Raw genomic sequence first — 12,560 nt, forward strand, 5'->3', positions numbered from 1 at the left:
TATGAACTCTAAAAGATTTTCAGAATTTTTACAACTCTTTTGCTTTAGATCATTTACAAATGTTAAATCATAAAATAAAATGTTAAGGTTACCACTGCATCACTGCACTGCAAAAAAATTCAGTGATTAATATATAGCTTATTTATAGTTATTTTCAAATCTTCAATGTACTGTCATTATAAAAATAATTAAATAAACAATAATAAAGTTCAACAAATAAGTTCTTGTTAAAAACTAACCCAAATTCAAAATAATTATATATCGGTATCGGCAATCGACCAAAATTAGATTAAAATTATCGGCATATTGGATATCAGCAAAAATCCAATATTGCGCATCCCTAATTTTTCTCCATATAGTGGACTTCAATGGGACCAACAGGTTGAAGGTTCAAATTGCAGTTTCAATGCAGCTTCAAAGGGCTCTACATGATCTGCAGTGGAAAAGCGCCATTAGTAATCCTGAAGACCTTAATTAGCTTGTTCAGGTGTGTTTGATTAGGGTTAGAGCTAAACTCTGCAGGACATCAGCACTCCAGGACCGAAGTTGCCTTCCCCTGAAGTAAACAGTAATAGCACGTGCAGCGCAGCCTCCCCCGGGTCCTAATGCCCGCTCAGTATGGAGTATTAATTCCATAGTGGCACTGTAGGCCTACTTCTAATAAAATGAAAGCAAAATACACAAATAATATTTCACTAGCTTGACCTCACGCATTCCGTAGTCACGTTGGAAATGTCATGCGTGATGTAGGTGGAAGTACCGACCCAATGTTTACAAAGTGAATGTGCAAAGAAAGTCGAACGGCCTTTACAAAAAAGGTAAAACAAAAATGTCGGTCAGTTTTGAAGTTTGAAAAGGAGATGGAGTTTTTCTCCCTACTCTACCTATGAAGAATTAACCGCATGTGACTTTTCCAAGGTGATTATGCAATGCATGAAGATGCGCATGTGCTTTGCAGAGCTAGTGCAAGACGAGCATTTGTGGTTAAAAAGTATATATATTTTAATTTTTTGTAGAAAATGACTGATCGATTCGCTAGACAAGACCCTTACTCCTCAGCTGGGATCATATAGAGCCCTTTGAAGCTGCACTGAAACTGCAATTTGGACCTTCAACTAGGCCACCATTGAAGTCCATTATATGGAGAGAAATCCTGTAATGTTTTCCTCAAAAACCTTAATTTAATTTCGACTGAAGAAAGAAAGACATGAACATCTTGGATAACATGGGGGTGAGTACATTATCAGGAAATTTTTATACTAGAAGTGAACTAATCCTTTAAGTTGCTTTTATCCCAGTAGATACCCAGCATTTCACTAGCCATAATTCCTCTTGAAGAAGAAACAATATTTCAAACGTTCAAATCCGATGCCAGACACAACTATCATAATGTTTAACCTCCTTTCTCCCCTGAAGCATACCATGCTCACCTCCATGTCCTTCATTCATCCGAGCTTTTTAAAAACCATGGCTCTTTGTTTGATTAATCAGATATTGTCCTCATTGTTATCCTCTGAAACCCAATTAAAGCTGCAGAAAAAGCGAGAATGAGAGTGGCTGTGGGGTTCAAGTGGTGGTGAATAATTCATCGCTACCACTTTCACTTTGTGTGTGACGGACAGGCGTGAGGAGAGATGAGAGGACGGACAGACTGCATGAGAGTGCATTAAGAGTTGGGAGTGAAATGCCATTTTAAAAATAAATAAATGAGGAAGGAATGGAGAAGCGCATCCCCCCCAGGCAACTGCTTGATCTTCTTTGATAGCAAACGTGAGTCTTTTTTTGTTCTTTTAAGTGTGACTCTAGTTTCACCCACAGCAGCACTCTGTTACCTGGAGAGTGCCTGTGTTTCATGGGAATATAGTTAGTTAATGGCGATTCATTAGATTGTGCTGTCAGGCTGCTCTTTGAGAGCTCTTGAGGGCTGCCCTGATTGTGTTGGGGAGAGAAAACTGTAGTTTTGTTGATACTGAAAAACCTCTCTCGGGTGAACTGAAGAAAGACTTCAATCATGAGCACAGAGAGGTTCATGCACTGTAGTCAACTGACTCCAGTGTGTCAACAGCATGTTTGAAAGTAATGTGAGTGGTGCTTCTTCATGCAGAACTTGCCACCAGGGTTGCCACCTTAGTAACTCGATGAGGATCAGGTTCAGAGTTGTTGCTAGGGCATAATGTTGTCAAAAGTACCGACTTGTGTGTCTGACGATACCAGCATTTCCCGCTACCATTTTGAGCACTGTTGAGAGGAATTTTAAATGCCTCTGATTGGCCATTGTGTTCACACGCTCAACAGATACAGTATGTCTGTGATTGGCTACAATGATCATTGCTTCACGCTCTTCACTGAGTGCTTAAGCCCAGCGCACACTGTGCGATTTTGGCCATGATTTGGTTGTCTGAGACAAATTTTGAAAAACCTAAAAGATTATAATACTATAATACTACGCTAAAATCTGTAGGCTTTGTCAAATTTTACCTCCAATGAAATTCTGGCAGTGTTTTGCAGTGTGACGTCTCATACGACGAACGTTAAACTGTCTTCGTTCTTCTAGACAAGCCATGATCAGAATTAATGCTAGAGATTTCTTCTAGAGATCGACCGATATATCGATTTACCAATATTTTTCCCGATATTTAAGCATTTTACAATAATCGGATATCGGTTTTGTAATATCGGATTCACCGATAAACGCCGCCATCTTGTGGATGTTTTGAGAATTGCGCGCAGGATCACCATTGCAGCGCATTTGAGGGGAAACAAGACAACAACAACGTCGTGCACAGGTACTTGATTTACTGTAGTTAGTAAACTTTATTTAACATAACAGCCATTAATGTACAAATGAGATGTACATAAATGCCTGATATGCAGTTTATGCAGCTTGGCTCGAAGAAATATCCGTTTCTCCATCAAGTCCTATAATCTGTCAAGTCCTGTCCCAATAAAGACGTAACTTTGCGTGAATTAAATAATATGCAGCCATGAATGGGCGCATGTTGGAAATAAAAGTGCTGAATTTAATTCGCTCTCTGTTGTCTATATGCTCATCGTCTCATGAAGTCGGAGTCACGTAGGCTAAAATAATCCGTCAAGTCCTCTCCCAATAAAGATGTAACTTTGCATTAATTAAGTAATACAGCCATGAATGAGCGCATGTTGGAAATAAAAGTGCTGAATTTAATTCGCTCTCTGTTGTCTATATGCTCATCGTCTCATGAAGTCGGAGTCACGTAGGCTAAAATAATCCGTCAAGTCCTCTCCCAATAAAGATGTAACTTTGCATTAATTAAGTAATACAGCCATGAATGAGCGCATGTTAGAAATAAAAACGCTAAATTTAATTCTCTGTCTGTTTTCTATGCTCATCATTAGTCTCGTGAAGCCGCTTTCATATTGCTGTTCACTCACCGGGTTGATGCTCAGGAAATGCTCCAGCACGGCCACCTTTCAACATTAACACAAAAGGAACACACTGATCATAACAACTCAGGAAGGAGATTGTCAGTTTTAGGGCAGGTAATCAAGATTAAATGGTCAAAGAGATGACAGCATGACCCTCACGTGATAGTAAACACAATCACGAGCCCTGTAGATTGGCTTTCCCCCCACCTAGGAGACAAAGAACAGACTTTCAGAGATTCCTTACAGACCTCTTAACCTCTGGTCTTCACAGAACATGTCCTTACATCCACAGAATGGCACAGAAACTGCCTTTCCATGCACCTAAATGACACTAAAAGGACTTGTTGTGAGCAACTAATCATTTCTATGCATAACTCCATATCATGTATGTAACCCACACATCAGACTATCACGTTTTAATCATTTATTGTGTATGTATTTTTAATAACTATTGAATAGTTTATAGGATCATATTCATGTTTAGTATGTGTGTGTTTGAATCTTCTGGCTTGAAACGTTTCTTCCAATCAATTCTTTGTCAAATGTATCATATTGTTGTTATAGAAATCATGTCCAAAATTATACTCTGCAAGAGCGTGAAAACTCGGACCATGTGACTGATAAGATAACATTTGATTTATGAATTGGGAGGAGAAATATACAACACCCCAAGCAAAGACGACGTCTAATTGGTCAAAACACCATTTGGGATGTGTCCAAAAGCCCAGTTTAAATACTCAGGACACCATCAAATCATTGCTTTTAGTCTAGGCTTTTTAGTCATGGCTTTTAGTCTAGGCTTTTTAGTCATGGCTTTTAGTCCATGCTTTTTAGCATGCTTTTACTTTTTGCTTTTTAGCAGGCTTTTTGCGTCTAGCTTTTAGTTTTTCGCTTTTAGTCATGTGCTTTCAAGTCATCACTTTTAGCCATGCGGCTTTTTAGTCATAGCTTTGAGCTATGCTTTTTACCCTTTGAGCTAAATTGACCTGTTTCCCTTACAGCCATAAACTCCAGCGCTCCCGTCCTCCGCTCACGGAATTCCTTTGATATGTTGCCTTTGCTATGATAAACTCTGGTTGCGCCCGTTTTCATGTGGGTGTGTAGTGCTGCTTACACTATTCTTCTTAAATACGCCGGTATTGCCGCCATTCATATACTTTTCATGATAGCCAACATTTCAGCCCCACGTGTAATGCAGCTCATAGTCACTGAACGTGTATTGGCTGATAATGTAAAACTCTGGTCATGTTTTCTTGCCCGCATCCGTTTTAATGCGTCTTGACTGTCGTACAGTCTGACATTAATGACAACTGAGATCCCACATTGTGACATGATCATGTTTGTACAGCCTGACAAGCAACAATCGTAAAGGACTATTAAAAATCGCAGTGTGCACCTGGCTTTACACAGATACACATGGGAGCGTTTAAAAGCCTTGTCTATCAGCGGATCTGTGAGTGGATCCCTAATATTTCTGCTCATAGACAGATCCTCTGATAGACGTGGCTTTCAAATGCTCCTGTGTGCTTCTGTGTGAGCGCTCGGTAAAGAGCGTGAAGCGATGATCATTGTAGCCAATCACAGACATATCTGTTGAGTCAGTACTTTTGACAACACTACTAGGGCATTGCTCGGGTGTTTTTGGTGTCTTAATATGACTTGAGGTATCATGCCAACACTACAAACAATGTGGGTTACATGCAAAAGTTATGATATCATAACTAACAATACATAACATATTACCACCCACAGCTATATAAATTAAACACAAAATGTTATGGCTGCACATTTTTACTCATTTCACAAGCAAATACACTAAAACAATGTAAGGTCATTTAAATGTAGAAGTCTTTAGCCATATATATTCTTAAGGTCTTGATACCCAATTCTGATTTGTTGACAATATCCTATTTTTTTGACAACCAGCTTACATCTCCTTTTAAAAGTGACCCATATGCGATAACTGCATTTCTGTCATGATAACTCTCGGAGAGTTTAGCATGGTAATATTCTACATGGAAATGTTACTGTGTTTGGTCTTGGCAGAATAGATCTGCTACGCTGCTGCAGCAGAACAAGTATTGAGACCTGCTACTGCCAATACATCCACAAACATGCTGCTGTGAGCATGTAGGAAATACTGCTGCTGCACATATAACATATATGAAATAACCCCCATATATAACATACATGAAATTACCCCATAGAAGATCTAGACAGGTGGAGCTGGGGAAGGCGGAGGGTTTCTGAAGCGTGCTGCAACTGCTACAGCAATCACTATCCGAGTATTTGAATGCTGAGCAGCAGCTCATTGGCTGATGATGTGAAAAGAACCATTCGGCTGCACCATGTGAATAGTGATGTCATTATATCAGATTGAATTAGAAACTATCGGCCTGCATCATCTACAGTTTCATAACAGAACTTTGGATTACACTATATGCTTGGTGAAACAACCCAAGACAGATGTACTGACCTGGAAACATGACTGTCAGGTCTGCGAAACAAAACCAGCCCAACTGCTAAAATTGCTAAACTAGCCCAGTTATGTTTTTTCCTACGGTCCCCTCCTTGAAATTGCAAATCGCTTCAACCCTCAAACTAAAAAAACAACAGTTTAAAATCTTGAATAACTGTGAGTGGAAGAACTGTGAGGGTAAAATAATGCTACATAAGTGTACATTTAAAAGAAATAAACAAAAAAAAAACACTACAGTTGACAAATGACAACAGGATCTACCGGATAAGTGGGTGAGTTTGCAATTCTCAGCTGAACAACACTGAATAGCTGTAACCTCCATGACAATAACTTTCCCTCAGTCGACTTTCTGATAGTTTCATCATAGCGCCAGCACACACACGCAAAAAGCAAAGCCACTTGAATACAAACACTTTAGAAATGCTTTAAAACCCTCCCAGATGATGTATTGTCAAGAAAAACGCTATTGAGAAGACAAAGTCAAAGACTGTATCTTGGGCAACAGGCTGTTGAGAGTGGGCGAGCAATGGTAACAGCTGACTGTAGAGCCATTATCTACACAATACTCCTTTAGACTCCACTATATCATTAAACCACGAGCAGCAGTGGCACATTTACATTCCACCCATTCACTACTAATTAGAAAGCTTAAGGGATTTTGTGCCCATGGAGAAAAAGAAATTAACTGTGATCTTCTTGACGAGAACAACTTCAAGTTCTCCAGCTGTCTGTATAACAACCTGGTAACTGGCTTGTCCACAACGGAATTATCTTTTTGACCCTTGAACATGTCTTTCAGACTGAACAGAAGAGGAAAATCTGTAGATTTTTTGCACATTTTGTGATTAAAAACAAGGGAAAATTAATAACTGGCAGTGAATTCCTCTATAAAGCTGATCTGTGTAATATATATTTTTTTCATACTAGAATCACAGTTTGATGTGCTGACGCAACTATTGTTTTAAAGGTGAAGCATTAAAATATTGACAGCTGGCGGTTGAAATGCGTACTGCAGTCCAAATTCAAAATATCAGAGAGAGTTGTTTCTCCCACCCCCTCCTCCTCAGACGCCCATATGAGTTGCCAGATTGAGGGCATGCAACAGGAATGAACACAATTAGACAACAGAAGGCGATAAGCTTCCACGGCTGCAATATGCTGTGTTTTCTGCCAACTGGCAACCCAGGATGTTGAACTACTAGTGGGTAAATTGACATTGGGTGGAATCAGACAGACCAAATCAAAAACAGACATTCCGACATGGAACTCACAATTCAAAGTAGAATAACTGGCTGCAGAATAACCGAACTTAGCAAGTTTCATAAATATCTGAACATATTGTATTACTTTTATGCTTTAGTAAGTCCAAAAAATGACATACAGCACTTTTAAGTACTCCATTTGTCGGTGGACTTCCTGAAGAGTGTATGCACTGAATATGAGATTTCAGAGCTATGGCAGAGGGCAATATTTTTGCTGAATAATGACTTAAATTTTATTTTGACCAGCCCTAAGCACTACCAAATGGTGCTTAGGGCTGGGGTGTCTAATCCTACTCCTGGAGGGTCACTGTCCTGCAAAGTTTAGCTCTAATCCTAATTAAACCAACATGAATCAGCTAATCAAGGTCTTCAGGATTACTAGAAATGTCCAGGCAAGTGTGTTGGATCTGGTTGGAGCTAAACTCTGCAAGATGTTGACACTCCAGGAGCAGGATTGGACACCCCTGTCTTAAGTCTTGGCTCAAGGACCTTTCCCGATCCCCATACTTTCCAATCAAACATGTCAGACAACACAAGAACTATAGTGCACAACTAGTATGGACCACTTTCATGTTGCTGTTTGTTATTTTTACCTGTATAGTTTTGTAATCGATCTATGAGTATAATCGATCTATGAGTATCAAGGCTCAAGGACCTTTCCCGATCCCCATACTTTCCAATCAAACATGTCAGACAACACAAGAACTATAGTGCACAACTAGTATGGACCACTTTCATGTTGCTGTTTGTTATTTTTAGATCACAGACCCAGGGAACATCAAGGAAAAAAGCTCTCTAAACATTCCATCTCGATGGAAAAACAAAGCAGAATGAGTTTGGAGTGACATAAGCACGGATAAATGACAGACTGAAGATTTTTAGTAACTTTTCCTTCAAGGCTGCACTCGACTGATGAATTCAGTTGACATTCACAAGTTTTCCACAAAAACCTCAGGATCTGTTATTAGAGCAAACAGAACAAACACTGTTTACCAGAGCCATAATTGTGCTCTCCTTTCAGAGGAGAAAGAACACTTTTTAAACCAGTACCTCACACATAACTACCCAGAGAGATTTGAACCGTTGATTTAACAGTGCTAAGCAGTCTGCATCAGATGAAGGGGGGCTTATCAAACAGCGCCTGTTCTTCTAGAAAGCTCAATCAGAACAAAGAGCAAAACAGTTTCTTATCAACCCACGCAAGGTACACACTGTACATGAGCCAAAACGAGCTCTATTTTATGCTGTAGATGTGCTATGATATTAGATATACATAGCACAGTACAGAATGAATACCATATTAATGTTCCGTGACCAAGGCCACAGTAAGCAATTGTTGGACACGGTACAAAACGTTCATCACAGGCTGTCACACAAACGCATTCCCGGCGGTCTCCCTCGCTTGAAATTGCGTTCCAGGATCAGGTATAACCTATGTAAATCAAGTTCAGTTTTACCGGTCCAGTGCCTGCAAGTTCGTATTGCTCCACCGAACCCCCACCACGATCCAGTTTGACCCCCATCCCGGCTTTTGCCAGCACTGACCATAGTATTTACATAGCAATTGGTACTTTCAAAGATACAAAGAATACCAACCCAATATCACAGCAATTCGGACATTTTTGACAATGCGACTACTTCATACAGATTCGTACAACCTCGCTCGTATTAATTCATATGATTTGTGAAAAATATTACGTATTTTCCGAGGTGGCAAATTTGTGGGAATTCGTACGAAGGACCACACCTAACCCCTACCCCTAAACTTAACCGTCACAGAAAACGTACAAACTGAGGTCGTATGAATTGGTACGAATTAGCCACCTCGTAAAATACGTATGAATTGGCTGTGAGATAGCGTTGAGAATACCATGGTTTTTCCATGTTACATATCTGAAACATTACTGTCATGGTGCCATGTTGTAAAAAATTACAATACTATGGTACTTTTTTTTAACATTTTGCTGTCTATTGAACAGACGTAATGTAACACTGTCATGGTAGCTCATGATTATTTCTAGGTCACAAATTTATATCTCATTCATATGTTTTTTTTAGCCTAAAATAATGTTTTTTTAACGAAACAAATTGTACGAATACATAAGAAATTGGCAAATCATAAAATACTTGCATTTTCTCATGAGATCTTATTTTTGGTCACAAATGCAAATTTTTGTACAATATGCTCACTGAAGCTTAGGTTTAGTGATGGACCTAAAAATCATACATGTTCATCTGAAATAAACTGTACAAATTCATAGCACGTTGTCGTCTTGTAAAATATTTGTTTTCTTTTGAGATCGGGAAAATATTGCAGCCATTGTATAGACGTATGGCCACAGTACAGACATAATGTGACATATTACCAACACACTGTCATGGAAATTCATATCTATTTTTACGCTTTCGCGAATTGGTCATATTTGCACATTTGAACTTCTTAAAGGGGTCATATGATGCGATTTCAATTTTTCCTTTCTCTTTGGAGTGTTACAAGCTCTTGGTGCATAAAGAAGATCTGTAAAGTTGCAAAGACTAAAGTCCCAAATCCAAAGAGATATTCTTTATAAAAGTTAAGAGTCAGCCACACCTACCTAAAACGGCTCGTTCTAACACGCCCCCACATACCTACGTCACTGTCTGGGAAGATTTGCATAATGCCGCCCAAATGTTCACGCAAAGAAAGAAGGCGTAACTTTTATTCTTGCTGTAGTATTGTTGTTGCCGCCGCCATGTCGTGAAGGCGCTGTGTGCTTCGTTGTGAAAGCGAAACTACTTTGTTTGGCCTTCCAAAAGAGGACGATATCGCTTCGTATGTGGAAAATAATGGTTTTTTTTTACTTTAAACCGCATAAACGCATTTCATTACACCAAATACACCAAATAATGTTCTTTTTAGCAGCATCATATGACCCCTTTAAGCCCTACTGATTTAGGGGTGTGGCTAGTAGTGGACCTAAAAAAATTATGTTTTTGTATGAAACAGATCATACAAATTCATAGGAAGTCGCAGACTATTAAAATAGCCACGCTTTCTCATAAGGGTGGGAGGACACTGTGCAAATTTTATAGATGCATGGCAACTGTACATACATAATGTGACATACTTTCATAGGAATTCATAACTATTTTATGTTTTGTTGAATTGGTAGTGAATTTGAATGAATTCAAGTTTGAATCCATTGTTTGAATGTTTCATACAGTCTGTTTAATTAACACTGAGGGTTAGGCTGAAGGGTGGGGTTAGGGGTGGACTTTAACATTTTACAAAACCATTTGTAGAAATTAATAAGAACTCATAAAATAGTTGTTTTCTCATGCGATCACCCAAAAATGAACAAAAATGATGTCTGTTATCATTTACTCATCCTCATGTCGTTGAAAACGCTTTCATCTGTGGAACATAAAAGAAGATATTTTGAATTGTTTTGGACCTCATTGACTTTCACTTCATGAACAAAAACAGCAGACACATTCTTCAAAATATCTTCTTTTGTCTCCCACAGAACAAGGAGTCATACAGGCTTGAAAAATATGAGGGTGAGTAAATGATAAAAGATTGTTCATTTTTGGGTCAACTATCACTGTTTACTCCAAAATATGTATAAAGAAAATAAATAAAGTCCATTTGGATTTTTCATGTTGTCTTTGTAGCCAAAAAAAAAAGCTTTGATCTCCATTCAATTATTACAGAAATCATCTTCTCCATAGCCCCGTCAAAGCAGGGGGTTTCAAAGGTTGACAACCACTTAAAATGGTGTTGTTAGCCCAAAGCATTCTGGGTAAAAAAAAATGGATTCGACAGCAGCGATTATTTAGGATATCCTAGCCACTTGAGTGTTGATTACATCAAATTCAAGCCCACCGGCAGAGTTTGACAGAGGAAGCATTGGGGGCTGTATTTATGAGACAACATCCTGTGTGCGTGTGTGTGTGTGTGATTGATAGTGTTGCCGTGAGCCTGGGGTGAGCAATGTGTTGTTAACACGATTCAGCATTAGCGCCCGTGGTGATGGCGGGGTGAAAGAGAACGACGCGGGATGTTACAGGAACGCGGGGGGCGGAAGGGAGGAGCCGAGAGAGGAGATCCTGGCAAGGTGCCTTTTCCCAGGGCGAGTGGAGTGACTGTCAGGTAAATGATTGGAGGGTTTGCGCACATCAGCCGCTGTTATCTTCACCTCATCCATCACTGCTGGAGAGAGTGCAGGCTCAGCGCTAACGCAGCGTATAACACGGGTCAATGGAGTGTCTGGGGAATATATGGGAGAACGAGAGTGTGTTTTTATGGGTGTTTCTTTGGCTATGGGCACTTTTGTCCCTGTGGACTTTTAGAAATGAGAACTTTAGGAACTCTTTTAAAACATACTTTTAACTTTTACTAGTTTCTTTCATTTGTCCTCTAGTGGACACACATTCATTGCAGGAGAATTCTGTCATATTTTCCTGAACCAGCAAATGTAATTTACACTGCATTTCAAATCATGTATTGTGTTTAATAGCGTTGTGTAATGGAAATAATGGTGATAGGAATATTTTTGCTATAAAGTGGCCTATGATTGCTAAGGCAAATTTCATAAATTTGCCTTAGCAATCATAGGCCACTTCATTGTCCCAAATATCCCCAGAGTGATATTTACCTTTGGACTACTTTATATCTCACATTTCATCTTAAATCACAGACATGGGTCAGTCATAATTATACTTCATGTAATTGCATATAAATGTATGCTCCATATGTTATCTAGTGATGAAATTTCTTTTGACAATAAATATTGAAATGTTGTATGATAACTTAATTCTTTATCTAGATTAAAGTGATTATTACGCTTTGAATATGGATATTTTTCTTACAAAAACGCATCGATTCGCTACAGGAGGCCTTTGTAAAAAATACTGTAATTATATTCCATTACTCCTTTAATACATTTAATACATATCTACATTAATAATATCATAAAATTTATTATCATTGTCCCAAATTTCTGCCACAATACCATGGTGCAGTTAGTATTACTACAGTAAATCCATTGTAAATGATGGCCATTTGTAGATTGAGAAGCCTTCCGACTGTATCGTTGCACACAGTTTCATCTGCCTTTAAACTTGATTAAATAATTTAAATCACCATTAAAGAGCTTCACACCGGATCTCACAGCACTGTTTAGTGTTGCGTGACCGATCCTCATTTGCGAGTAAACGACTCTAGTCAGCTTGCACTGCCATTTGAACTTTGAGCTGGGACAAATGGTCCGTGTGGCACAGTTTAAATGAGTAGCGCTCTTTCGTTCCACTTTCGGTGCATAAACATTATATTGAACATTTATCGAACTCTACACTGTAAAAAATGCTGGGTTAAATATAACCCAGCGCTGGGTTAAAAAGGGACAAACCCAGCGGTTGGGTTGTTTTTTCAA

At 38.9% G+C, this 12,560-nt stretch overlaps 1 protein-coding gene across 1 annotated transcript in view; it reads right to left on the reverse strand.

Moving 5' to 3' along the window:
• Positions 1 to 12,560, reverse strand: part of pitpnc1a (phosphatidylinositol transfer protein cytoplasmic 1a) — a 107,427-nt gene that overhangs the window by 35,921 nt on the left and 58,946 nt on the right. The window lies entirely within an intron of this gene.

The sequence above is a fragment of the Sinocyclocheilus anshuiensis genome, unplaced genomic scaffold, assembly GCF_001515605.1.
Source record: "Sinocyclocheilus anshuiensis isolate Anshui unplaced genomic scaffold, SAMN03320099.WGS_v1.1 scaffold229, whole genome shotgun sequence".
Lineage (NCBI taxonomy): Eukaryota > Metazoa > Chordata > Actinopteri > Cypriniformes > Cyprinidae > Sinocyclocheilus > Sinocyclocheilus anshuiensis.